Raw genomic sequence first — 26,519 nt, 5'->3', positions numbered from 1 at the left:
TATCCACTAGACCACCACTACCCATAGTGATCCGTCAAACCATAGCCAAATGAGATAATGCTAAGCCCCTTTCCAAGATGGTGGAATTGTTTGGAGCTCTCTGAAATATAACTCTTAAAAGTACTTAAAACGAAGGAAAAATGCCACCAAAGCTGAATGAACAAAATGCGATGGAAGAAGAAATGGAGGAAATCTGAAAATCCCTGAACTTTATGTCAGAGGAGATAAGCAAAGTTGCCAAACAACAAACCAAACTTATGGAACTAATGGATGAGGTGAAACAACTGAAAACGCTTATCAAGGAAAAGGATAAAAAGATTGATGATCTGGAGAAAAGAATCGACGACATTGAACAATATTCCCGAATGGAAGACTTGGTGATAATAACCGGACTGGAGACCAAGCACCAAACATATGCCAGGGCGGCGTCAGGCACAGCAACAAACAAAGGTGAGGACGCACCGGCACATGAACTACAAACACTGGAACAACAAATCATACAATTCTTTGAAAAGAAAAACATGCCTATTGAAAGCGATACAATTGCAGCTTGTCATACACTTCCCCGAAAGGACAGCAGATCAAAGCCTGCAATAATAGTTCGTTTTGCTAATCGAAAGAGCAAGATTGAACTACTAAAACAGGGTAGGAAGCTGTCTGGGACGGGAGTGTATCTAAATGAACATCTTACTAAAAAAGAATGGTGAAATTGCCTGGCAGGCACACATTCTAAGGAAGCAAAACAAGTTGCAAGGCACTTGGACACGAAACTGTAAAGGGATGATTAGGCCCAATGGATCTCCTGAAACCTCTAAAGGGATTATGGTGAGAGAACTAAAAGACCTAGACCAGTACAAATAATGACTGTGAAATACCTGAACAGACAATTGACTCAAATTTGAGTGGAAATACTTGAACAGACAATGACTGCCAAAATGGGAATGGATGAGGATTATTCCTTTCCTGGGCGTGCGTGCGTGTGTGTGTGTGTGTGTGTGTGTGTGTGTGTGTGTGTGTATGTGTGTGTGTGTGTGTGTGTGTGTGTGTGTGCGTGCGTGTGTGTGTGCGTGCGTGCGTGCGTGCGTGCGTGTGTGTGTGTGTGTGTGTGTGTGTGTGTGTGTGTGTGTGTGCATTCCCACTGCCATAAGGTTGCAGCCTCTCATTTGGGGAAAGCCTATCCTAATTTTCCTCCTGGGCTTGTTCAGCAGTGCATATTTTCTTACTACGTACATCAGACGTCATTAACTGGGGAATGGCAAATGCCATAATGGCCAAGTCATTGTCCTGTAGAATTGACAAACCCATATGAAATCATGTCCTAACCTACATTGAATTATGTGTCAGTGGTTTAATAGCCTTCTCCTTCTCTGTGGATTTGGCAGCTAACAAATCTAGGGACCATTTATGACACGGTCTGGTAAAAATGTTGGCAATCCTCAAGTTGTGCAAATGAGCAAGAAATTATAATAACATTAAAAAAAAAAAAGATTTAGCATATTACGAAAATGTATTGAAGAGCCCACTTGATATCTGTTATGTAGGACTAGATGTTGATATCCCTCGATACATACATACTAAAGGCACCGATGAGACTCTGTGGTGTTCAAATGAGCGATGGCATCCTTTGGGTTGTCAAGTGGGCGCCCTCCTTCATGAATGTTTCGCTGATAAGCCCACGACACCTCCAGAGGGTTCAGCAGTGAATCCCAGCGTCCCAGGTTCACTCCCTAGATGCGATCAGCTCATTTGAACGCCCGGGTCGAGTCCTTTCTCTTCATCCACAGCCACTGGCTCCCCTTTTCAGCAGCCCTGGAGAGGTCCTTGATTGCCTGCCGGTGGGTCTTCCCTCGCACTCCCATCTCCCTGAGTAGCCTGGATGTTGAGGTGGCTACGAACCCTCTGCAGCCTACTTCCACTGGGCGTACCTTCGCTGTCCAGCCTTGTTGTTGGGCATCTGCTGCGAGTTCAGTGTACCTCAGCCTCTTCCGCTCGTAGGCCTCCTCCACTGCACCCTCCCAGGGCACAGTGAGCTCGATGATGTAAACGAGCTTGAGCGAGGCTGACCACAGCACAAGGTCTGGTCGCAGGTTGGTGGCTGCGATCTCAGCTGGGAAGCAGAGTTTCTTGTCCAAGTCTGCCAGCAGCTTCCAGTCCCGTGCTCTGCCCAGCTGCCCAGTGTCTGGTCTTATGGTGGTGAGGCTGGCTTGACCCTCGCCCTCCCGAACAAATGGTGCTGGCTGCCACCGGGATGATGGGGGAGGAAGGGCGTTCACACTTGTCCGTTGACTTTCCAGCACTGCTGCAAGACACCTTAGCACCTGGTCGTGCCGCCAGGTGTAACGGCCTTGGGTGAGGCTGGTCTTGCATCCCACTAAGATGTGCTTCAGTGTTGCTGGACTTTGACATAGAGGGCACGTGGGGTCTTCGCCATACCACTGGCTTAGGTTTGCAGGAGAAGGCAGGACATCGTAGGCAGCCCTGATGGTGAAGCTCGCTCTGAATGCCTCCATCTCCCACAGATCTTTCCAGGAGATCTTCCTCTTTTCCACTCCTTCCCATGCCATCCACTGCCCTTGCTTTGACTGCGCCACAGCTTGTGCGCGCCTTCCTGCTTCCTCTTCCCGACGTACCTCCTGGACCACCAGCTTGCGTCTCTGAGATGGATTGGCCTTGCTCCAGGCCGGTGTACTAATCCCGAGGCCAAGACCACTCCTCCCCTCCTGCACTCGGCCCACAATGTCCCTGTGTCTGAGTGCTGCCTTTGCCTGCTCAGTTGCAGCCAATGGGGTCCACTTCCTCCCAGTGGCCAGGATGGGGGCAGCTTGGGCTACAAATGGATCATTCGAATCCAGAAGCATCATCTCCAGTCTGACTTTGGCACACTTGTACTCCTCTGTCAGACTGGAAATGGGCAGGTGTAACATCCCTTTGCCGTAGAGCCCAATGCTGCTGAGGCACCTGGGAAGGCCAAGCCACTTCCTTGCATATGAGTTGACCAGTCTCTCCAGCTTTTCCACCTTTGAGAGAGGAACTTCATAGAGGGTTAGTGGCCACAGGAGACGTGGAAGTAGTCCATACTGCATGCACCAGAGCTTCAGCTTGCCAGGAAGCAGGGTTCTGTCAATGTTCTCCAGGCCGCTGGCTACCTCCTTCCTGAGCTGCTCTACTTGCTCTTTATCTTTGAGGGAGGCATCATACCAACGACCTAGGCTCTTCACAGGCTTCTCGGAGACCGTTGGAATGGGTTCTTTGCCAATGTGGAAGCGGTGGTCTGACAACTTCCCCTTGACAATGGAGATGCTTCTGGACTTGCTCGGCTTGATCTTCATGCGAGCCAACTCAATGTTTTCCTGGAGCTTTCTTAGTAGCCGTACTGTGCAAGCCTTGGTCGTGGTGAGTGTTGTGAGGTCATCCATGTAGGCTCTGATCGGCGGCAGCCTCAGCCCAGGTCTTATTCGCTGTCCGCCAACCACCCATCGAGAGGCCCGAATAATGACCTCCATGGCCATGGTGAAGGCCAGCGGGGAGATGGTGCAGCCGGCCATGATTCCCACTTCCAGATGTTGCCATGCTGTGGTGTACTCTGCTGTGGTCACGCAGAGCTGGACGTCCTGGAAGTAGGCCTTGACAAGGGTTGTGAGAGCTGGTGGGATCCTGAAGTAGTCGAAGGCTGTCCACAGGAGGTTGTGAGGGACTGAGCCAAAGGCATTCGCGAGATCCAGGAACACCACGTGGAGGTCCGTTCCCTCCTTCTTGGCGACCTGGATCTGATGCCAGATGACACTAGCATGTTCGACACACCCTGAGAAGCCTGAGATGCCTGCTTTCTGGATTGACGTGTCAATCAGGTTGTTTCTTTGCAGGTATCCTGCCAGTCTATGAGCGACCACGCTGAAGAAGATTTTTCCCTCGACATTTAGAAGGCTGATCTGCCGGAACTGTCCGATTTCTGTTGAGTCCTTTTCCTTGGGGATAAGGATCCCTCCGGCTCTCCGCCAGGACGTTGGTATCGCCTTCTTTTGCCACACAACTTTCATCAGCTTCCAGAGGAATCTCAGGACATCTGGTGCGTTTTTGTAGAGCCTGTATGGAACTCCGTTGGGACCTGGAGCTGACGCGGCCCTTGCTCTACGCACAGTGTTGTCTACTTCACTCCACCTGGGTGGACTGATATCTAGTTCGTGCTCTGGTGGATTGACTGGTGGCATGTCAGGTGGGAGCGTGACCTCTTCCTGGTGTCGGTCATCTGTGCAGCCCTTTTTCAGATGTTCTTCCAGGTGGGCCTTTGCCACAGAGAGACTTCCGCTCTTCTCCTTTGTGAAGAGAGTCTTCACAAATTTGAAAGGATCTTTGTAGAAGCGTGATCTTGTTTGCTCCTTCCTTCTGCGCCTCTTCAGGAGGTTTTCAGCTCTCCTCAGTGTTGCAAGCCTGCTCTTAATCTCTTCCTGCAGCAGGTTTATTCCCTCCTTCTCCTCCTCTGTGGCCTTCCTCCATTGCTTCTTCAGCTGCCTCCTCTCCTTGACTAGTCGGTCTATTTCTGTCTGCCTTCTGGACTTGGTGGGAATTGACTGAGTAGATCGTTTGCCTTCGACCACTCCGAACTGTTCCACTCCATAGGCATAGATGAGGTTGCCCATTCTCTCCAACTTCTTCATGGTGGTGCCTCTGATCCCTTCTAGGATGTTGCAGAGATCAGTGTTGACCTCCTTCCACAGCGTCTTGTTGCAGGACTTTGGCCACTTGACTAATGGCCTTCGCCCCTGGATCTTCTTCTCTGCTGGTGGTCGTGATGTGTTGGATTCAGGTTGCTCTCCTGTGCCTTGTTCTTCCTCCTCTGGGACAGGGGTGTTGATGTCCTGCAGACTGTGGTGTGTGTCCTGCTGCTGAACTTCAGTCGACTGACTCGGCCTGCTTCTCAAAAAGTAGCTGTCGATGCGACTTCCCTGTTGACCCTTCTTTAGGCACCCTTTCTTGCCCTGGTGTATCTTCAGGCCATGGGTGGAAGTAACCTTTGTCCAACCACATACGCAGTTCTGGAGCGTGTGTCCTGCTGTAGCTGTCGGAGCCTCAGGTATGCTGATCATCAATCTCGTAGTCTGTTCCGTTCCTGTGTTCGTTACCGGGTTGTCTGCCGATGAGCCATCTTCCGCCCCCGCTCTCGCAGGCTCAGGGGGTATTTTCTTCTTAGAATTTTTCGTAGCCAAGTTTGGGTGGGACCCATACACTGTTCGTGCTGGATCCCGCCGCCACGGGTAGCTAGCCCATGGCGGCCCCGTTGGGGTCTATTCCCTCCTGTCAGCTGTCTTTCCATGCTGTCGCAAGGTCTTTCCCTTGTTGCCAGCTGCACTTTCACAGCAGTCACTGGTTCACCAGATGATCAGATCTGTTATGTAGGACTAGATGTTGATATCCCTCGATACATACATACTAAAGGCACCGATGAGACTCTGTGGTGTTCAAATGAGCGATGGCATCCTTTGGGTTGTCAAGTGGGCGCCCTCCTTCATGAATGTTTCGCTGATAAGCCCACGACACCTCCAGAGGGTTCAGCAGTGAATCCCAGCGTCCCAGGTTCACTCCCTAGATGCGATCAGCTCATTTGAACGCCCGGGTCGAGTCCTTTCTCTTCATCCACAGCCACTGGCTCCCCTTTTCAGCAGCCCTGGAGAGGTCCTTGATTGCCTGCCGGTGGGTCTTCCCTCGCACTCCCATCTCCCTGAGTAGCCTGGATGTTGAGGTGGCTACGAACCCTCTGCAGCCTACTTCCACTGGGCGTACCTTCGCTGTCCAGCCTTGTTGTTGGGCATCTGCTGCGAGTTCAGTGTACCTCAGCCTCTTCCGCTCGTAGGCCTCCTCCACTGCACCCTCCCAGGGCACAGTGAGCTCGATGATGTAAACGAGCTTGAGCGAGGCTGACCACAGCACAAGGTCTGGTCGCAGGTTGGTGGCTGCGATCTCAGCTGGGAAGCAGAGTTTCTTGTCCAAGTCTGCCAGCAGCTTCCAGTCCCGTGCTCTGCCCAGCTGCCCAGTGTCTGGTCTTATGGTGGTGAGGCTGGCTTGACCCTCGCCCTCCCGAACAAATGGTGCTGGCTGCCACCGGGATGATGGGGGAGGAAGGGCGTTCACACTTGTCCGTTGACTTTCCAGCACTGCTGCAAGACACCTTAGCACCTGGTCGTGCCGCCAGGTGTAACGGCCTTGGGTGAGGCTGGTCTTGCATCCCACTAAGATGTGCTTCAGTGTTGCTGGACTTTGACATAGAGGGCACGTGGGGTCTTCGCCATACCACTGGCTTAGGTTTGCAGGAGAAGGCAGGACATCGTAGGCAGCCCTGATGGTGAAGCTCGCTCTGAATGCCTCCATCTCCCACAGATCTTTCCAGGAGATCTTCCTCTTTTCCACTCCTTCCCATGCCATCCACTGCCCTTGCTTTGACTGCGCCACAGCTTGTGCGCGCCTTCCTGCTTCCTCTTCCCGACGTACCTCCTGGACCACCAGCTTGCGTCTCTGAGATGGATTGGCCTTGCTCCAGGCCGGTGTACTAATCCCGAGGCCAAGACCACTCCTCCCCTCCTGCACTCGGCCCACAATGTCCCTGTGTCTGAGTGCTGCCTTTGCCTGCTCAGTTGCAGCCAATGGGGTCCACTTCCTCCCAGTGGCCAGGATGGGGGCAGCTTGGGCTACAAATGGATCATTCGAATCCAGAAGCATCATCTCCAGTCTGACTTTGGCACACTTGTACTCCTCTGTCAGACTGGAAATGGGCAGGTGTAACATCCCTTTGCCGTAGAGCCCAATGCTGCTGAGGCACCTGGGAAGGCCAAGCCACTTCCTTGCATATGAGTTGACCAGTCTCTCCAGCTTTTCCACCTTTGAGAGAGGAACTTCATAGAGGGTTAGTGGCCACAGGAGACGTGGAAGTAGTCCATACTGCATGCACCAGAGCTTCAGCTTGCCAGGAAGCAGGGTTCTGTCAATGTTCTCCAGGCCGCTGGCTACCTCCTTCCTGAGCTGCTCTACTTGCTCTTTATCTTTGAGGGAGGCATCATACCAACGACCTAGGCTCTTCACAGGCTTCTCGGAGACCGTTGGAATGGGTTCTTTGCCAATGTGGAAGCGGTGGTCTGACAACTTCCCCTTGACAATGGAGATGCTTCTGGACTTGCTCGGCTTGATCTTCATGCGAGCCAACTCAATGTTTTCCTGGAGCTTTCTTAGTAGCCGTACTGTGCAAGCCTTGGTCGTGGTGAGTGTTGTGAGGTCATCCATGTAGGCTCTGATCGGCGGCAGCCTCAGCCCAGGTCTTATTCGCTGTCCGCCAACCACCCATCGAGAGGCCCGAATAATGACCTCCATGGCCATGGTGAAGGCCAGCGGGGAGATGGTGCAGCCGGCCATGATTCCCACTTCCAGATGTTGCCATGCTGTGGTGTACTCTGCTGTGGTCACGCAGAGCTGGACGTCCTGGAAGTAGGCCTTGACAAGGGTTGTGAGAGCTGGTGGGATCCTGAAGTAGTCGAAGGCTGTCCACAGGAGGTTGTGAGGGACTGAGCCAAAGGCATTCGCGAGATCCAGGAACACCACGTGGAGGTCCGTTCCCTCCTTCTTGGCGACCTGGATCTGATGCCAGATGACACTAGCATGTTCGACACACCCTGAGAAGCCTGAGATGCCTGCTTTCTGGATTGACGTGTCAATCAGGTTGTTTCTTTGCAGGTATCCTGCCAGTCTATGAGCGACCACGCTGAAGAAGATTTTTCCCTCGACATTTAGAAGGCTGATCTGCCGGAACTGTCCGATTTCTGTTGAGTCCTTTTCCTTGGGGATAAGGATCCCTCCGGCTCTCCGCCAGGACGTTGGTATCGCCTTCTTTTGCCACACAACTTTCATCAGCTTCCAGAGGAATCTCAGGACATCTGGTGCGTTTTTGTAGAGCCTGTATGGAACTCCGTTGGGACCTGGAGCTGACGCGGCCCTTGCTCTACGCACAGTGTTGTCTACTTCACTCCACCTGGGTGGACTGATATCTAGTTCGTGCTCTGGTGGATTGACTGGTGGCATGTCAGGTGGGAGCGTGACCTCTTCCTGGTGTCGGTCATCTGTGCAGCCCTTTTTCAGATGTTCTTCCAGGTGGGCCTTTGCCACAGAGAGACTTCCGCTCTTCTCCTTTGTGAAGAGAGTCTTCACAAATTTGAAAGGATCTTTGTAGAAGCGTGATATTGTTTGCTCCTTCCTTCTGCGCCTCTTCAGGAGGTTTTCAGCTCTCCTCAGTGTTGCAAGCCTGCTCTTAATCTCTTCCTGCAGCAGGTTTATTCCCTCCTTCTCCTCCTCTGTGGCCTTCCTCCATTGCTTCTTCAGCTGCCTCCTCTCCTTGACTAGTCGGTCTATTTCTGTCTGCCTTCTGGACTTGGTGGGAATTGACTGAGTAGATCGTTTGCCTTCGACCACTCCGAACTGTTCCACTCCATAGGCATAGATGAGGTTGCCCATTCTCTCCAACATATATATAACAAACAACAGTTTTAGGATCCCTAAATACTTATAATTTGTGAATTGGATACAAAAGCAAGGACTGTGTAATTATGTGATGTGTTTTTAGCATGTTGATGTTCTATCGACATGTTGTCATGTGCTAAACATGCAGTTAGACGTTTTGATTCAGGGCGCGTTTCTCCACTATTTGCTTTTTGAGAAATGTCACTATTTGAGATGGACCAACATTCAAATAAGCATATCTACTTCAACTATTTTCAGTTTTCAAATTTCAATGTATCAGACATCGTTTGAAAGCTTACAATATTCACTTTCATAGCCTGGAAAAATTACCTTGAGGACTTGTTTTTAACCAGACCTTGTGACATTTAGTTGCAAACGGTAGATTTTTTAGCACATCTCAAACTAAACAGTTTTGATGATGAAACTGCAGAGTTAACAGCTGCAGCAGAGACAAGTGGAAATTCCTCTGAGGTGAATGTGACGGGAGAGATGAGACGGCCGGGAGTAGCAACTTGAGACTTTTGGAACTGTGTCACCACGGAAGGCTCTTCTCTGAGCATTCTACACATTCCCTCCCTCTACCTCTCCAATGATAACATCCTAGGTCTTTGTCTGTCTCTGTCTCTGGCTCTCTCTCTCTCTCTCTCTCTCTCTCTCTCTCTCTCTCTCTCTCTCTCTCTCTCTCTCTGTCTCTCTGTCTCTCTGTCTCTCTGTCTCTCTGTCTCTCTGTCTCTCAGTCTCTCTCTCTCTCTCTCTGTCTCTCTCTTTGTCTGTTTGTGTTTCAAATGTATTGTAGTTGTTCATCATTTGGGGGAAGAATGTTGCTTTTATATCTACATGTTTGTTGTAGAGTAAGAGGAAGGCCCAATCCCATTTCTCATTTTTACCCCTACCCCTCGTTTTCCAGTGCCACTCACTTTTCGGCTTGCCCCTCAGAACAGAGTTACAAGGGGTAGTGGTTGAAATCTTCCCCTTTGAAATGGGACAACCCTTCAAGACCCTGATACGTCATCAGTAGTATCATAGGAAAGCACGGACGCTCGCAATGCGTTGACAACTTAAGTTTCACGCTATCAATCAAGGCCATGACAGAACAGCGTTGCTCTGTAGGCTAGCCACCCGTGCTCCTACCCTGCCCGTCTGCACTGATGAGGAGCGGTAACAAGTGCAACAACTTCGCGATTAGACTTTAGTTACATTTTGTGCATCATAGGCCATCAAAGTGAGGAAATGCGACATTGGAAATATGTCAACATGCAGGACTGTTATGCACAAATCAGCCTTAAAACATTGTTGTAACTAGAGAGCTAGCTAGAGACATCAGCATAATAGTGATTTCTTTTGGTATGCTTGTTATAAAGAAAAGGTCTAGAATACATTCAAATGACATTAAACTAAGATAATTCTATACAAATTTCCGTTGAGGTTGGCCCTACCTCTACATGCCAACAAGAATAGACCTATCGCTAAGCCACGCCCCAAAATAGAAATTGTCCAATCATATCACAGCAAAAGTCACTACAGGCAGAAAACTCGGACAAACAACTCGCTAATATCTGATGGTGAAAAGCTTCTAGACAAAATAGTCTTGTCATCTTTAAAAACATGTCTATTACTTATTTGTACTCCCGCCATTATTTGAACTCCCGCCATTGTAAGTCATTGAATGTCATTCAGTCACGGTCGGTCAGTCAGTCACTGTCAGTGAAGAATTTGAGCGAGCGTTGTTTGTTTGTCCGAGTTTTCAAAGGGGGCGTGGCTTAGCTATAGGTCTATTGAGACACCCCTACCCTATAAACGAACACGCAAAATGTAGGGCCAAGTATGGGGTAAGTATGCTGGCAAACTGTTCAATCTGGGAGGCCTGGCTCCCACCCATAATCCTTTGCAGCGCTGGTCTGTCAACAATCTCAACAGTGTTTTGACATGTTTTGGCCCACACCACCCCCCCCCCCCACCCAACAACTGACCCTCCCTACACAAAGAGTGACACAAATGCCACCCTGGTGAATAAGTGAATAATTATAGTAAAAAATAATAATAATAAACACACACACACACGCACACACATACTTCTCTGGGGTATCGTTGAGTTACTACTGTAGTGGTGATTAATCTGGGTGAGGCTGTTTTGTGGACTGTTGAGGACATGTACAGATGTCCTGGAATGTTATGAGATATTCCTCCAAATATTCCCCACATCTCTCTGGCCCTTAAACATTAATTTAACCATAAATTATATCTTTCTCCAGCCGGTATATCTGGCCTTCTCCTTAGCAACCTCCTCTGCCATTGAAGGACAATCGGGAATGCCATAGGCCTACTCTCAAATTAATCACTCACAGTATGAATTGCATAACAGCCTAGGTTAACTGTATGGGTGCTAAGTAAGGACAGTCTTCAACGGTCCTGCTGTTGTACTTTGTTTGTAAAGCTCTTAACAAAATAATAACCCCATACTGAAGACTTTTGCCCAATCTCAATTCACCCCTTGGCCCTACATTTTAGCACTACCCGTCTGTTTGGGGGGTAGTGTGTCCCAATTGTTGTTGGCATGTAGGGGTAGGGCCTAACTCCAAACTGAGTTTTTTCAGATGCACACTCCAAACGGAGTTACAAATGGAGTGTTACCAGAATGCTTTGCAAATCATCGGCAAGATAGTGGCAAACGCACAAGCAATGAGGAAGAAAACCACAAATTTAATTATTCTCTTCGTTAATAAAGATTTTTGAAAATGATGACATGTTATCTTAGTTTAATGTCATTTCAATGTATTCATTTCAATGGCCTGATAATGAAGCATTGTTCTTTTTTATTTAACGACTTATTTGATCAATTGATAGCGTGAAACTTAAGTTGTGAACGAATCGCGAGCCTCCATGCTTTTCTACGATACTACTGATGACATATCAAGGTCTTGAAGGGTTATCCTATTTCATAGGGGAAGATTTTCAACCACTACCCCTTGTGACTCTGTTCCGAAAAGCGAGTGGCACTCCAAAACGAGGGGGAGGGGTAAAAATAAGAAATGGGATTGGGCCTTTCAATGTATGTAACTATAACCTCCTATTAGACACATGCATGTGGTATGCACTTTGCAGCCCTGGAGGGAATCCTGTCCATCCATCATTGTCATGATTTCAGCATGTCCTCAGGATTATAGGATTACAGCATTATTCCTGTTTGATGCCTTGGGGACAATTGTGCATGCAACCACCAGCTCCTCGCTCAAGAACCATGTCCCTTCTCTGAGATCCCTTCTGTGGCTTCATGCGGTCAGAACACATGTGGCCCCAGTGGCGTCACGTGCCATCCCCGTTCACTCCTTCGCATTGTCTGTTTGTCTGCGGCTTTAAGCCGTCTGTCAGCCTTTCTGTGAGTACAAAAAAGTCTGTTTAAAAAAGTCAGTTTCTATTTAAATGGACATTTTTGCGGATTTTTCCTCCGATGAAGTGTGAGAACCGCAGGCATCCTGTGAGTAGCCTCATCCTGGGTGCCGAGGGAGAGGAAGCGTGTGTCATTTGACACACAGCACACAGGTAATATCTCAATATTCAGCCTCTCACACACACACACACACACACACATACACACACACACACACACACAGAGACACACACAGACACACACACACACACACACACACACACACACACAGACATACACACGCACACACACACACACACAGACACACACAGACACACACACATATACACACACACACACACAAACCCACACACAGTACAAAACACCACCATTGTGCCTGGGGCCACACACGCATCGACCAGATGCTATCACCAAAGTCACGATTCCTGTATTCCTGATCTGTCTGCATTCCACAGAATCAAACGGAATAATCAGCAAACCACCGTTCAGAAATGACATCTTTGACCCTATATTTACAGCTGTATTGTTAGTTTAGAAGTCTAGAAGGATCCATCTATAGAAGCCTGTGATTTGAACAGAACTGTCTGGGTGCAGTATTTTTCGCCTCTGAGGTTCTGGGAACCTGGAGTCCGTCCAAACGTAGGTCTGCTTAAACTCACTGGCGTCCATCAGCACAGTGGGGAGTCCAAAACAAATGACATAATCACCACCGTTGCTATGATTAAGAGCATGAAGACAGAGGCCTGGTAAGATCAAATTAGATTAAAAAAAGAAGAGAACGCACACCGCAGGAGACTTAGGCGAGGTGCTGGCGACGGAGCAGAAGAATACTATTGAAAGAAGTAGAAGCCGCACACTCTAGTTCCAGATGCTTTAAGTGTCGATTTTAATTGACGACGGTTTTGGCTGTAGCCTTTGTCAAGTCTTACAAACAACATAGTGGATGACAGCCATAAAATGGGTCTATTCATGTACCGGTACACAGAATTTTGAGCCAGTGTATAGCTTATATGTAACACCGATTGTTTTGATTGTCTTTTCGTTTTTTTTTTTAAGTAATTGTAATCTCACGTAGGTGTGTCCTCACAGGTGTTACCTATTCAATCTAGCCTACCTGTCTATTTAATGGCTGTCAATGCACTATGTTGTTTGTGAGACTTGACAATGGCTACGGCCGAAACCGTTGTCAATTAAAATCGACACTTTTGCATCTGGAACTAGAGTGTGCGGCTTCTACTTCATTCTATATCAAATTAGAACCATAATCTCATTAGATTGTCATCAGTGATGTCGTTATCGTTTCGAATTGGCCGCTGTCTCTCTGTCTCGATTATTACACTAAAAGTGTACTGTGGCTAAATCATACATACCGAACCCAAATCGAGGTAGATGGGACGAATAATGTGATGAATATAACCTCCAGTATTCAAAACCATTAAAAACGTTAACAGATTACCACTGAACGATCTGAATTCTCCTCACTCACCTCCTTCACTCCTCTCAGGAAGTCGCTCTGCTCTGCTTCTGGGACAGTTTTACTGCCCTTAAACTGACTGGGCCTTGTAGAACCTGGCTTATTGGTTATGCTGGGAGAACCACTACAGGGCCAGAAAAACAACAATGGGCCAACAGGTTTTTTTGAGGCTGTCTGGCATTGTCATTATCGATCGTCCCCTCGTCGCTGAACGTGCTGGGAATAACGCTCTGCGGTCTTTAGTTGTATTGACAAGCTGCCCCAAGCACATTCCTACACCAGCTGAGGACAATCCCATTGGGTATCCTCTGACATTATATAAGTACCTTATTACTTCCAAGGGTTGTATTTTATTTCTAGTCACCTTGAAAAAGGTATCTGTCTTCCTCCCCGAAGGTCCAATGTATACAAGCTTGTCTTATTTTCACTATTTACACCCAGTAGAATGGGTTCTGTTTACAGAGACGTCGGCCTGTTGATAAGCACCCCCCCCCCCCCCCCCCCCCCCCCCCCGATCATGATGGTAGATTTTCTCTCTCGGTGCTAGATCATCTTGGAATAATCTCTCTCTCTCTCTCGGTGGAGACCCCCCCCCCCCCCCCTCAGTCATAATGACTGTGTAGTAAGACTATGGCATGACATCGCTCAGCCGTGCTTTGGCTTGCGCCTGGCAACTGAAATGTATGCAAATCAGAGAGATATGGCTTACTGCCCTATACTGTATATACATACACGCGATCATTCGAGTTTCAGTTCCACACCTGCAAAGAATATACTTTGGATCGTAATAATTTTGTGGGGGGATTTTTTTTAAAAGGGCAACCATAAGTGGTTGGTGTGAACTGTGTGAAGTGTGTCTGTGTGTCTGTGTGTGTGTGTGTGTGTGTGTGTGTGTGTGTGTGTGCGTGTGTGTGTGCGTGCGTGCGTGTGCGTGCGTGCGTGTGCTAGGGATGGACGGTTTCCAATTATTGAAACCGAAAAACCGTCAAAGACTAAAACCGCGGTTTTCCGGTTAACCGAAAAACGAAAAAAAAAAAAAAAAAAAAGAGCGACAATTTCAAATAATTGAGCCCTACTGCTACAATACACTCATGTCGAACACCATTAAAACACCGTAAGCACAGTCGCAACACATTTAGGCTACTTAGTTTCACAAATATAAGTGGAAAGGCAGACTTTTGTAAGCTACACCATACATGAAAACACATGAACACTTAACACACCAGCTCTGCTGATCCAGGGTGCACGCCTGCACGGAAGATCATCTCTTGGAACAGCGTCTTCATTGAATGAACTGCTTTCTCAATATCTTGGTTCTTAGACAAAGTTTCAGCTGCTGCTCAATGTATTTAAATATTTGAATACTGCTCAATAATCACTGAAATATTAGACTTAGAATTATGCAGTGAACATACTTAAAGCTTTTCATAAAAACCACATGCCGCGAGACTGACTCGTCCTGAACTGTCGTAAGTCAATCAACAAAGAATGCCCCATCAAAATAAAAGTGCCCTTGGTAGAGCTGTCAAAATAGAGCTTTCAAAATAAATGTACTAATACAGATAGAGATAAATACAGAACTACCTTTGCGTCACTAAGTGACCGCGTATCTTCTGAGACATGCGTTCTGTCATCACTTTCAGTAGCGCCTTCACACACAGTGGTGCTGTGCACAAACACTCTTGATCCGTATAGCTCTTGTTTTATTATATTGTGGTTTAGTAAATACTGCACTTGGAGTTACATTCAATGCATGATTTGTGCTATAGAACATAAATAAAGTTTGATTGATTGATTGATATCAAATCAAATCACATTTTATTTCTATAGCGCATTTCTCACAAAAGTGACCCAATGCGCTTTACAGAGAGCAGCGAAAATGATCTTATTAAATGTAAGCGAGTAATTGTAAAAAAAACTTTCCTATCTACCAATAACTGAAGGCAACTATCTTTCCCATAGAGTGATTCGTTACCCTTAAATATAATCCCAATTAGATATTAATCCTCAGTTATTCTTCACAACTGACCAAACCTCTCACTCATTGCGCGGCAGATTCAGACTGTATCATTGTTATTTTCACACACGACAAACATGTGACATGTTCCAGTTTTATTCTTTGAACAACATAGGAAAAAAAAAAAAAAAAAAAAAAAATCCGGTTTCAGACGGTTTTGATAAAAAACCGTTTCTATTTTTATAAACCCCGGTTTTCGGTTTAACCGAAAAACCGTCCATCCCTAGCGTGTGCGTGCATGGGTGTGTGTGTGTGCGTGTGGGTGGGTACTTGTGTGTGAGGCTCCTTCTGCATCAGTACCATAACTGGTACTAATTATCAAGTAGGTGTTTTCAGCAGATGCCATGCCTGAATCCGAACACTTGATTCATATTTGTGGTTTTTGTTCATAATGTCTTTCCTGCATTAATCTTGTCTCTTTGGGCTCTGTTATATGTGATTGAGATTGAGATTGAGATTGAGATTGAGATAACGTTTATTGCCACTATGCATTACACATATAGGAATTTGCTTCGTCACCACAGCAAGTGCGTTTATACTTTATTCACATATCAAAAAACAGGACAACACAACAACAACACAGGACAGACAACAGTGCATTGGATAGTGCGGTATAAAGTAAAGTGCAGTGCAGAGTTTTTTTTACAGTGAGTCCAGTTCAGTCCTGGGCAGACTTGGGGGCGGGGGGGGGGGGGGGGGAAGCCAGAGTCATTTAACAGCCTGGCGGCTGAGGGGTAGAAGCTGAGCCTGTGGCGGGCCTTCAGTGCCTTAGGCAGCCGCAACCTTCTTCCAGAGGGAAGCAGGGTGAGGAGGCCGTGGCCGGGGTGGAAAGGGTCTGCCATGATCTTCCTTGCCCTCCTCAGAGCCCTGGTGTCATGCAGGGAGTTGAGGGAGGGCAAGGGACAGCCGATCACCCTCTCTGCTGAGCGTAGCACCCGCTGCAACTTGGCCTTGTCCTTGGTCGTTGCAGCAGGGAACCAGGTGATGATGGAGTGGGTGAGGATGGACTCTATGATGGCCGTGTAGAACTGGACCATCATGGACCTCGGCAGCCTGAGTTTCCTCAGCTGCCGGAGGAAGAACATCCTCTTCTGGGCCTTCTTTGTGAGGGCCTCTGTGTTCTGCTCCCACTTTAGGTCCCGGGAGATGGTCATGCCTAGAAAGCGGCATGACTCCACGGAGGCCACCGGGGTACCTCCCAGCGTGATGGGAGGGGGCAGGGCTGCTTTCCTTCGGAAGTCCACCACCATCTCCACTGTTTTTAGAGCATTTAGCTCCAGATTGTTTAAACTGCACCAGCTCTGCAGCCCCTCGATCTCACCCCTGTAGGCAGATTCGTCCCCCCCGGAGATGAGGCCCACCAGGGTGGTGTCGTCTGCAAACTTCAGGAGCTTGACCGAGGGGTGGCGGGAGACACAGCTGTTGGTGTAGAGGGAGAATAGTGCTGGAGACAGGACGCAGCCCTGCGGGGAGCCCGTGCTGGTGGTCCTGGAGCTGGAAATGCTCTTCCCCAGCTTCACCCGCTGAGACCTGTCAGTCAGGAAGTCCGTGATCCACCTGCAGGTGGAGACCGGCACCTGCAGCAGGGATAGCTGGTGCTCCAGGATGTGTGGGAGGATCGTGTTGAAGGCCGAGCTGAAGTCCACGAACAGGATCCTGGCGTAGTTGCCTGCAGTGTCTAGGTGTTCTAGTACGTAGTGCAGAGCCATGTTCATGGCGTCCTCCGTGGATCTATTGGCTCTGTACGGAACTGCAGGGGGTCCAGCACAGGATCCGTGATGAGCTTCAGGTAGGCCAGGACAAGGCGCTCCAGGACCTTCATGACGACGGAGGTCAGAGCGACGGGTCTGTAGTCGTTGAGGCCTGTGACCTTGGCCTTCTTGGGGACGGGGATGATGGTTGATGCCTTGAAGCACGCTGGGACGTGACACAGCTCCAGCGAGGCTTTGAAGATGTGGGTAAACACCGGGGCCAGCTGGTCGGCGCAGTGCTTCAAGACAGAGGGAGAGACGGAATCCGGACCAGCTGCCTTCCGGGGATTCTGCCTCTTAAACAGTCTGTTTACCTCTCGCACTGTGACAGAGAGAGGGGGTGGGGAAAGGGGGGTGGGGGTGGGCGGGGCGGGTGAGGAGGGGGGAGGGAGGGGGGGGGGGGAGGGGGGAGGGGGGGGGGTAGCAGGAGGGACATTGGCCCCCCTGGGGGACGGGGGTGGTGGTTGTAGCCGGGGGGTGTGGAGGGAGAGGGCGGGGGTGGGCGGGAACCTCTCTTTCTCAAACCTACAATAGAACTCGTTCAGCTCGTTAGCGAGGGGGAGGTTGTCGGACATCAGCGGGGACCTGGGTTTGTAGTTGGTGATGGTCTTTAGGCCTTTCCAGACGGAGGCGGAATCCCCCTCAGAGAGCTGTTTCTGCAGCTTCTCCGAAAAGCGATGCTTCGCCTCCTTCACCGCTTTGGCGAACCTGTACTTGGCCTGCTTGACCCGGTCCACGTCCCCACTGCGCCTAGCCACCTCCTTCTCTGACCTCAGACGCCTGAGTTGGGATGAAAACCAGGGCTTGTCGTTGTTGAAGGACTTCCTGGAGCGGAGGGGGACACACACCTCCTCGCCAAGGCTGATAAATGATGTAACATGTAACAAATGATGTGCTAACAGATGCTGACAGTGATCACTGTCTCCAACTTAAATCTTGTCTTGGATAAGGCATATAAGGAGGCTCGTGGGGTGGTGTAGCCAGTAATAACCCTTGCAGCCCAGCAGATCGCTGGTTCAAATAGCACTATGGACAACAATATTATTCTTGCAAATACTAATGTTTGCTAATGCCTTCCCCTTACAACATACTCTAACCTTAATCATTTGAAGTTAATGTCTTATATTGCCTAACGAAAGGATAAAGTAGAAGCCGCACACTCTCGTTCCAGATGCAAAAAGTGTGTATTTATTGACAACAGTTTCGGCCAGAAGCCTTTGTCAAGTTTGGATCGTAATAATTTAGTGGGGGGAATTTTTAAAAGGGCAACCATAAGTGGTTGGTGTGAACTGTGTGAACTGTGTGTGTGTGTGTGTGTGTGTGTGTACGTGTGCGTGCGCGTGCACGTGTATGTGTATGTGTGTGTGTGTGTGTGTATGTGCGTGTGTGTGTGTGCGTGTGTGTGTGTGTGAGGCTCCTTCTGCATCAGTACCATACTGGTACTAATTATCATACAAGTAGGTGTTTTCAGCAGATGCCATGCCTGAATCCGAACACTTAATATTTGTGTTTTTTGTTCATGATGTCTTTCCTGCATTAATCTTGTCTCTTTGGGCTCTGTTATATGTGCTAACAGATGCTGACAGTGATCACACAGACTGGTCTCCAACTTAAATCTTGGATGACGTCTTGGATGACGCATATAAGGAGGCTGGTGGGGTGGTGTAGCCAGTAATAACCCTTGCAGCCCAGCAGATTGCTGGTTCAAATAGCACTATGGACAACAATATTATTCTTGCACATAAAAGCTAATGTTTGCTAATGCCTTCCCCTGACAACGTACCCTAACCTTAATCATTTGAAGTTAATGTCTTATATTGCCTAACGAAAGGATTAAGTAGAAGCCGCACACTCTCGTTCCAGATGCAAAAAGTGTGTATTTATTGACAACAGTTTCGGCCTTTGTCAAGTCTTACTAGGCTTAACAGGCTTCTGGACGAAACTGTTGTCAATAACAGTCAATAACACTCAATAACACTTTGTTGCATCTGGAACGAGAGTGTGCGGCTTCTACTTTATCCTTTAGTATTCTGCTCCGTCGCCAGCACCTTGCCCAAGTTTTCTGCGGTGTGCGTTCTCTTCTTTTTAAATGTTATATTGCCTAACTGTCATGCATGCTATCAAAGTGAATACGTTTACTACGCAAATTCACTTACTCTCATGTAAGTTGCAGAAGGTATCGTCCAGAAATATCATACGCGTCAATCAGGACACGCAACTGGGAACGCGAACTATCGTGTAGGCCTATCGGCACACGATTGAATTAAGAGACAGTGTTGTGATCACAATACGATGTCATACTCTAAATGCAGACCACATACATATCTGGCTACAGGCACAGAGCGCATCGTTGGAGACATGATGATATGACTTATTGTCTGGATCTTTTGTGCCTGGGGCTCTGATATGCTGCCATACCGGGGCTCTGATATGCTGCCATATACCACCCAACAAGCTCCTTTCTGAACATGTCTTGGTATTTTGTAATAACGTCTGTATCTTTCTCTCTTTTCTTCTCAAAAAATATCCTAGGGATATGTGATAGGGGTTCCTTATGGTACTGTAGGCCTACTGTACACATTCCTGGTAGCCTGGTAACGGTGAAACTCACAGTTTCTAACACAGAATCTCCACGGAACGTCTTTCTTTCCAGGCGTTTCGTCTGGGCGTGCGAAATCTCTGTGGTTTGTGTGGCTTTTTTGGGCTTATGTAATTGGTATCTGCTTTTTCCATCCCAGATGTTGGGCTTCTCAAAGATGTGCTCCGACATGAATGTTTAAGGAGACACGAAAAAATTGCAATAACCCAGGCATCTTCAAGGACGGCCCAATCGCCTGCTGGGGGACCCCCATCTCTTTTAAATACAACACACGCCTTTTGACAAGGTTAGGCACAGGTTGTTAGCCCATGCTCCTGCCATCCACCTTAGATATGGATTTAGTAGCTGACACAATTATTATTATGGGCAAGCAGAAGCAGTCGTGGAACATCTCAGGGTTGACAGGTGTTTTCTGACCCCAGCCCAACCCTGTTGCCCCCCTCTACACCACACAGGTCACTCACAGCATTAGGAGTGGTCATAAACGCACTAACTGCCTCACTCAATCACTAAGACATTCTCTTACCCCCCCCCCCCCCCCTCTCTCTCTAACTAATACCAACCAGACCGGAGGCTCGATTAGGGCCAAACCCATCCACTGACAAATGCAATTTGTATCCTTTTTTTTGGAACAAAATAAAAAAACAATGAGACAATCTATTATGATAAATAGCAATAAGCTTCCATCTCCTGTAGCCCGCAAAAAACAGTATCATTAAAATGTCTGATGATCGATCTCAAGGCTCTTGAAGAAACAGGACACAACCTTAAAACCTCCACCTGTTGCCTGGGATTCGCTACCCACAACCTTTTTCCAACACTGTTTTTAGCTGTCTTTGCGGTGGACATAGTTCTCTTGTATCAGGCACTTTTCCAAAAACAAACTGCCGTGGTCAAACCACTACTGAAAAAGAGCAGCTTGGATTCCTCTATAATTAATAACTACAGGCACCTTTCCTAACCTGCCATTTATAGGTAAAGTACTTCCGAAAAACGGTCTATAAACAGCTTAATAAATTCCTTACTTCTTGTAGCCTTCTCGATCACTTTCAATGTGGTTTTAGGCCTAATCACAGCACCGAGACAGCTCTTAATTAAGGTTTTAAATTACATTAACCTTAACACTGATACAGGGAAAAGTCTCAGTCCTTGTGCTATTGGACCTTAGTGCAGCATTTGATACTATTGATCACGATATACTCCTATACAGGCTAGAAAACTGGATAGGCTTACCTGACACAGTCTTACAATGGTTCAGGTCCTATCCACAGGACAGGCAGGGCCGGCCGCTGCCATAAGCAGTCTACGTGGTCGCTTAGGGCCACAACTGCTAGAGGGGGCCACTCTTTTGCCGTCGATTTAGAGCAAACTACCACCCGTCAATCAAAAACTCCTCTACCCCTGTCGATGGACACCAGTCAATGGAAAAAGCGTGCTTGATCGAATGAATGACTGAATGTGTCCGAATTTCGTATAATTAAACAAAGACAAAACTGAGACGATTATCTTTGGAGCCAAAAAGAAGAGGCTAGTGGTTGCTGCACACCTAGAATCCTGTTCCATCAGGTTAGAAATATCCGTGTCATTTTAGACTCAGACTTAAGTTTTAACTCCCACATTAAGTCAACAACAAAAACAGCATATAATCATTTTAAGAATATAGCATGAATTAGGGGTTATGTCCAAGCAGGATCTTGAAAAACATTTCCACGCTTTTATATCGAGCAGGCTAGACTACTGCAATGGCCTTTTTTCAGGACTCTCCAAACAGGCACTTAGACAATAACAACTTCATTCAAAATGCCTCTGCAAGTCCTGACTAAAACTAGGAAGTTTGATCACATTTCTCCCATTCTTAGATCATTACACTGGCGCCCATCATGCTGCTAGATGTGGTCTACACATCTTTGAATGGAATAGGGCCAAAATACATCTCAAACATATTATCCTTAGTGTCTTATGAACCTGCTAGATCCCTAAGATCATCTGAGGTTGTTCGTTTTATCAGTTCCTAGAGTCAGCAACAAAAGTGCAGAGGCAGCGTTCGCTCACTATGCAGCAAAGCACTGGGACATGCTGCCACAGAACATTAGGTCATCATTGTTTGATCTGTATCATTGTTTTTAACATATGCTGAAGACTTTTATGTTCTGTCTGGATTTAATTGAGGAGTGTATCTTAAAGAGTTAAGTGGGTCTTTTTTTTTTTAACTGTTCGATTTGTTTTTATTTATTGATTTTTCAACCTGAACGTTTTAAATCGTTATCTTTACTTCTTTTGTTCAGCTTTTAATTGGATGAATTTTATATGATGACCTGTTTTTATTTGTTCACTTTAAATTGTTATTTTATCTGATGTTTTATGTAAAGCACTGCGAGTCTCCATTAACTTTTATGAATATGTGCCATACAAATACATTTGCCTTGCCTTGCCTTGCCTCTCTCTCTCTCTCTCTCTCTCTCTCTCTCTCTCTCTCTGTCTCTCTCTCTCTCTGTCTCTCTCTCTCTCTCTGTCTCTCTCTCTCTCTCTCTCTCTCTCTCTCTCTCTCTCTCTCTCTCTTATATGATTATTGACTTCTGTATTGAAATCTGTATTGTGTTGTATTTTATATTGTGGACATGGTGCACCTGCAAAAGAGGCCTTACCCTAACCCTCAGTGTGTTTCCCCTGTATAAATAACAGTTAAATACAATTAAAATTAAAATGTCACTCTCTTGACAGTCTTCCAGAGGGTGTCCATTTTGGGGTCAAACTCAAGGTCAGCCACAAGCATGTTTTATATACTTCGACCTTGATTCAGGTTCACATCTGTGAAGTCAAAGGTGCCCCCCTCTTTCTCTCAGATGACTAGTGGTGATTCATCTCTTATTTCACATCCAAATGCTTTGCGAGACGCAGCTGTGCATACTGTAGTTCCTCTACACTAAAAAAAAATCCATTGTCTCGTCGCTCTCCCCTCTCCTCAGTGACGGCACCATACCAGGACGACCGACTGTGACTACGCTCCTCAAACCAAGCCTGCAACCACATGCTTACGCCCATTAACAGCCCCCTCACAAAAGAGAGAGAGACCGTCACCAGGAGAGATTGAGCATGGCGGTCGCTGCGGGGTGCTGAGTTAAGATGAAGCGTCGAGCTTCAAGCTGCATTAGTGGTTAACGCCATCTTGTTTGCGGAGCACCAGTGGGGGGGGATAAGTATTCAACACATCAACATTTAATTCAACATATTTCCATCGCAGCTATTCACATGAATGTGTGATTTATACCAGAGCATTGGTATTAACTCCATAAAATGACACAATAAAGAAATCGTAACATTCCATTGCATGACAAAAAGCTACGTGCGACGAAGTGGAATGACACAGGAAATAAGTATAACCGAAATGTATGTAATAACTGACGGAGAGAGCCGTAGTTTCCGACGACAGTTTCAACACGCTTCCTGTACGGAAAAAAAAACTCCCACATCCCACATCTCAATCTCTCCCAGTGATAAGCTGGGATTCTGGCCCGTTCTTTAACAACAGGCGGTCCTTTGAAGTGGTTCAGGATGCTGTGTAGGTTGGCTGGTGGAAAAAAAATGTGTGTCCCTCTCTTTGTCTTAATTGTATCATGACACGAGGGGGTGTGTAAAGGAAATGTCCCTACCAATAAGACGACACGTCACATCTGCTACCTAACTAATCGTCTGCTTGCCCTTGGCATTGTAAGCTTGGCTGTGGAAAAAAAAAGAGCTGTTTCTTTAGCTGCAGTGTGCTGCCCTGCTGAAAGCAGCTGTCTGGTATTTCGGAGCCTGAGCGATTTAGCGGTGTGGAACCGGAAACTCCCCCAGGGCTTCTGTTGGTATTGCATGTGTGAGAGTAGCTAAGTGCACATGTTCTATGATCCCAAACATACAGTAGAAGATCTCCCTGGACAACCTAACCGTACATACTGCTTTAAATAAACCTTAGTTCAGTTAGGAAACCACAAGCTGCTTCAAATACGTACCCATGTCCCTCTATTATCCACTTTAGTGAAATGGACTGTGCATGTGGATGTATACACTGAAATGTAGGTCAAACAGGAGCCTGAACTCTGATTTGATTATGGTCGGTCACGAGTTTGTGTGACTTGGCATGAACTCTTTCCGATAATATGATATCCGATTTTTCCAAATACTCAATTGCAGACATGTTCTTTTCGATGACAAACTTAACCCTAACCCTAACCACCTTCTTAAGGGGTTCCTAACCCCTTCTCCCCTCTCCCCTCATTTCTCTCCCCTCTCCTCTCCAATTTCCCCTCACCCTTTTACCCCTCTCTCCTCACCCCTCCTCTCTCGTCTCAATCTGTCTTTTCTCTTGTCTCTTTGGAAGTGACCTTGGTGTTGTTTTCCACTGCTAACTAGCCATTAGTCTTAGACCAGCTCTCTGGGGGAGCCAACTCAAATAGGCCGTGTGGACACAGATCATTTAGTGGACAGTAGGAAGTGTGTAGGAAGAACAGAAGAGACTGCTGGGAGCAGAAAGGAGGGAGAGCCCTCTAACATCTAACAGGAAAGAATGTCGAGGCAGTCTTGTTGCTATACTGAGTCTCACATAGTTAAAAAACAGTCCTCTTCTTGTATAGCTTTCTGTCTGTCTGTCTCTCTGTCTCTCTCTCTCTCTCTCTCTCTCTGTCTCGCTCGCTCTCTCTCTCTCTCTGTCTCTCTCTCTGTCTCTCTCTCTCGCTCTCTCTCTGTCTCTCTCTCTCTCTCTCTCTCTCTCTCTCTCTGTCTCTCTCTCTCGCACTTCACCCTGAAGTTGTGGCCCAGGTGTTCAACAAGCACCTCTTCTCCTCTTGGAAAAAGCTTAACCACAGCTATCCCTCTGGGAATAATTGCTAAACTATTTGCTCTGTTGCTCAACAACATTTCCTCATTCATCTGCTGAAAGTAAAAGTGATTACCGAGAAAAAGAAGAGAAGTGTATATATTGTTTCAGGCTTAGCTGCTGTAATTGCTGCTAAATACTTTAACAAGTCAGTTGTAAACTTTGGCAAACGCTCTCATTGCCAAAGGGGAAACATACCCAGTATTGCCAATAAAGTAGTCGTAGTCTACCTGTACTCGAAAACATGTCTTTTTTTTATTTCATCACCACCACAAATTGAAGGTGCTAGTTAAACTGTGCGTCTGTTTATTGCATTACCCAAGGAGCCAGGGGAAGAAGAGGCAGGGTCAAGGAGACTGTATGGTAGACGCATCAGCAGCAGCAGCAGAGCGATTGCATGATTGACTCATCTGTGACTCGTGTGCCCTGCAGCGGTTCATACGGTCAGAGAGGGGGTCAGTGGATAAATCAGATTCCTTCGAGTCAGCCTCATGCACAACACTTTAACACCGGGCTCTGTCAACAGCCTCTCTGGCTGCCAAACGTTTAACTGCACAATTACTGGGCTCAGAGAGCTTTTCCATCTACAGCATTTTGGAGGAATGCGTGTCTTTGTTTAGGATCCAAGCAAATATCTCTAGATAAGAGACGACGCTCATAAGATAAAACAGAAAAATCATTTAAAAACTCGCCGTGGGGCAAAGTAAGTGTGGCTTTGTTTGGGATCAGCGACTCTCTCAGATAAGATAAGAGACATTCATGGATGAAAAAAGTAATTAAGAAACTTGGCGTTGGCCTTTTTCTTACGGTAATCCATAAAGAGGGAGGGATGACACATTTTTGGGGGGAAGTGGACAATAAGCAGAACATAAAACCCACGCACAAACAAACTCCAAAGCTGAATGTCCTTCAGACTCAAGTAAAAGTGAAAGTCGTCCATTCAAACGCTACTTGGAATAGTCTAAAAGTATTTGCTTTTGAATTTCAAACCCAAAGTATCGAAAGTGAAAGTATGTGCCGTTTAGTAAAAAAAGCAAAGCGGATAGACATGTATTGTTATTGATTCGTTTTTGCTTTATTGAGTTGTTTCAGAATATGAACACACTTGAAGTCAGAGGTTCAATGAAGTTATGGCTGGACGATGCAGCCTACATATCATATTATTCCTACATCTTTTTTACAGTAAATTGTTTCCTAATAATAACACTTCTAAACATGTGTTATGAGCGTAGCTCACCTTAAAACATTACCACCAAAGATACAGGGAACACCCCTACACCTATAGCCTATAAAACAGCATGTGCCACTTTGAGCTGTCGTAAATCTAAGAGAGTCATACGTTTGATAGTTGTATGCACGATGCACTAGGCCTACCTGTCTCTGTCACACTACAGCCATGAAGTCTATTAAGAGCAGAGGAGGGCCTGAGAAGGAACATTATCTTCTCCTGTCTTGGCTAGTAGCCTATTTTCTTTCTCCTGTCCCAATACCACTACAACCTAAAACCCTGACTCCTATCTCTATGAACATTCCTCACAGTATGCTGTAATCCATAGGGTGTGTTGTATATATATATATATATATATATATCATTTTATTTTTGAAGAACACATTTAGTGTAGAGTAGAAGTAAATATCAGCAGAAAAATAACAACACAATAGCCCCCAAAAAACCTTAAACAACAGTAAACAACACTGCCCGTAACAGTCTCAACAGACACACAAACACTAACTCTAGCACTGTTTTTCTTTGCTTGCAAGTTTCATTAAAGAGTCTACTCTCTCACATCACTCTCTGAGGTTTTCCTTTTACAAGGCACACCGAATACCTCTCTCTGCTCTATAAGAGGGAAGAGGAGAGAGAGACGGCACGGAGAGAGAGTGAGAGAGAGAGAGAGAGACAGAGAGAGAGACAGAGACAGAGACAGAGACAGAGAGA

The 26,519-nt window shown here is 46.9% G+C and overlaps 1 protein-coding gene across 1 annotated transcript in view; it reads right to left on the bottom strand.

The window, feature by feature from the left end:
- The window catches only part of pamr1b (peptidase domain containing associated with muscle regeneration 1b), a gene marked incomplete at its 3' end in the record, with an annotated part of 49,000 nt that overhangs the window by 22,192 nt on the left and 289 nt on the right, over positions 1–26,519 (bottom strand). The gene's annotated exons all lie outside the window — the stretch shown is intronic.

This window comes from Nansenia antarctica (assembly GCF_963989245.1).
Source record: "Nansenia antarctica genome assembly, chromosome: 9".
In the NCBI taxonomy this organism is placed as follows: Eukaryota; Metazoa; Chordata; class Actinopteri; order Argentiniformes; family Microstomatidae; genus Nansenia; species Nansenia antarctica.
This window is presented reverse-complemented; position numbering and strand designations above follow the sequence as displayed.